Source organism: Phyllostomus discolor, chromosome 8 (assembly GCF_004126475.2).
Source record: "Phyllostomus discolor isolate MPI-MPIP mPhyDis1 chromosome 8, mPhyDis1.pri.v3, whole genome shotgun sequence".
Classification (NCBI taxonomy): domain Eukaryota; kingdom Metazoa; phylum Chordata; class Mammalia; order Chiroptera; family Phyllostomidae; genus Phyllostomus; species Phyllostomus discolor.
The window spans coordinates 84804911-84807805 of NC_040910.2; the positions used below are offsets into that span (position 1 = coordinate 84804911).

Here is a 2895-nt window from a genome sequence, read left to right on the forward strand (position 1 = left end):
TCTGGAGCAGGAGACTTTTCTTCTTCTTTAATTCCATCACTGTCTGATGTGCTGCTCCATAAATACGACTGATGAGTCCAGGGATGAATGGGGCTTTTCAGAGGTTACGATGAGCCTAACTAAATGATGGGATTCCCAATCCCCTTTAATGATTTGCCACGGATAAGCCCTGGAACCCAGAGTTATGAGGGCACTTCTCCCTATCAGCAATCCACTAAATCCAATGAGGAATCCAATGAGGAATTCACTAAATTTCTTTGATAATAATAAGCTTTTTTTGTGAGATGTAAAGTTGACGTCAGATTTATGGTCAGACTTCTTTACGTGTGTTTGATTGCATCTAACTGATGCTGATGATGATGCTGATGATGATATAGTGATGACACCAATAGCTAACATTTATTGAGCGTTTAACATGTGTCAGACACTATGTCAAGCTGCTTTTGATATAAAATCTTTCCTCTTACCAAGAGCACTGTGAGTTATCTACTATTACCCTTGTGTTTTGTGTGAGGAACCGAGGCATACAGAGGGATGAAGTGACGTACTCAGGGACTCACCGCTAGTGAATAGTGAAGTGTGCATGTGACCCGCGGAGCCTGGTTTCAGCCAGGTTAGCAAAAACCAAGGGCCGTGAGGAACAACAAGGCTGCCGTAACTGTCCTGAGCACTTGTAGGGACTCAGCTTGTGATTTCTTGCATTACTAGAATTTGAGAGGCATCCCGTGCTTCCTGTTTCCATATTACCTGTAAATATCCTCTGATCTTCCAAGAAGAATTCAGTGTTGAGTGTGTATCCTGGACCGGCCTGCCTCTCCAGACTGGGTGAAGCCAGTCAGCTGGGATTCTGGTGGTGTCTCTAGACTCAGAAAAAACTTGTGGAATCAAGTGGTTTTCTGGAAAATGTTGGCCAAAAACCACATTCACCCCAAATTGCCGTATGAATGAAACACATGGGTTTTCTTTGTGTTTTGAATAATTCCAGTGGTGGCCTCAAGCTTCTATTTCTTCTTATTTGTGTGGAGTCAACCAAAATAGCTTTGCACAAACAACAAAAGGTATGAAAACACACACGCACCTTGTCGCTACTTTGCCCAGTGCAAACACTCTCAGGACACATGTGCCACAAAGCACTGTGGCTTTGGTACTGATAAGCTTTTAAAATGCTACAGACACTGCTTATTCCTGGGTGTCTCCGTCTTGTATTTAGCCACTTTTTAGTTTTTGTATTTGGTCATTGACTAGTATTTCAGGCATTACAATTTGCTTCTAAACAGGAAGGATTCAGTAGCATTCTTCAAAGATACTTTTCATTGTGTCTGATGCTCAAGTGTGCTAAATTCTAATAAGGGGGAATAATGTTGGTTTTAAGTTGTAATGTTATATTTTTGTGGTTGACAATTAGAAAATTTCTAATGTATTTTCTTATCTTGTTTTTAAAACATAATTTGAAATTTATGAAAGGTATGGAAATATTGAATGGAAAGGTAAATCTCCTTCCTATAAACTCATTTTAAGATGGAAATGAATGGTCAGTATCTGTATGTCAATTATATTTTTCTGTGGCACATGTACATAAACCATAACAAACATATGGTCTTATTTTTATTTACCAGCTACTTTTCTCAGATGACACAGAGTATGAGACGAGAATTACTGGATGCACTATCATGTTGGATCTCCAGTGCTTCTCTCCTTTTGCTCATATTACTCTACCTGGATTTGAAGAGGTTAGTGATAACTGGGCAGGATTTGAACTAGACTGGTGGGGAGTAATTATAATATTATTAGAAAATATGTGTATGAAAAAGCATTCTTAACATTTTTACTAGCATAGGAAAAGAAAACTACTGATAAAGTCCCTATGGCATGAAATTAATCTTTATCTGATGAAGCTAAAGATTTGTCCCTGGTTAAATCTAAATTCTTTCAAAGCCCCTTGCTGATGTCAATCTATAGCAGATAACTTGGATATTTTTCTTATTTAGATATTTTGAATACTCAAAATATTTAAAAAAAAAATATGTTCTAAAATTTCAGTAAGTTCCAGGGGCCCAAAAATGTTGGTGTACTGAGTCCACCTAAAGTAACAGAACTTAACATTAGAAGACACTAGAGCCCCGCCCAGTGTGGCTCAGTTGGCTGGGCATCATCTCGCAGAGCAGAAGGTCCCTGGTTCAATTCCGGTCAGGGCTCATGCCTGGGGTGCAGGTTCAGTCCCCAGGTAGGGTGTGTAGGGTAGGTGGATGATAGACGTTTCTCTTACATTGATCTTTCTCTCACACTGATGTTTCTCACCCTCTCTTTCTTCCTCCCTTCCCCTCTCTCTAAAAATAAATAAATGATCACGTCTCCACCTGTTGGCTAAGATCAAGTGTAGTATCTGTTCTTATCATTTTAAAAATAAATAAATAACATCTAAATCTAAAACAAAAAAAAGAGAGAGAGAGAGACACTATAGATGGTTTCAGATTTTTCAGGTAGAAACCCAGAAAGCAAATGAACAAACACCCATAGACACAGACAATAGTATGGTGGGTACAAAGGGAAGGGGAGTTGTGGGCAGTAAAGAGTAAAAGGGGTCAAACACATGGTGACGAAAGATCTGACTCTGGGTGGCGGGCACACAGTGCAGTGTACAGATGGTGTGTCATAGGCACACAGACTCCCAACCTATATAATCTTCTTAACCAACGCCACTCCAACAAATTTAATTAAAAAATGTAAAGGAAAAAACAGAAAACACTATAGATAAACTTTTTTTGTAGCAAAGGTAATTGAGACTCAAAAAGATTAAATGGTCTACAAAGAATAGGGGGCAAGTAGTATGTCCTTTCAAATTTTTGGTATCATATCTCCAGAATTCAGCTTTGACTCTAGACTATGCAAAAATCA

The 2895-nt window shown here is 38.8% G+C and overlaps 1 pseudogene; it reads left to right on the top strand.

Moving 5' to 3' along the window:
• Window positions 1-2344: 2344 nt before the first annotated feature.
• LOC114504472 lies at window positions 2345-2459 on the top strand (annotated as a pseudogene).
• Window positions 2460-2895: the final 436 nt, after the last annotated feature.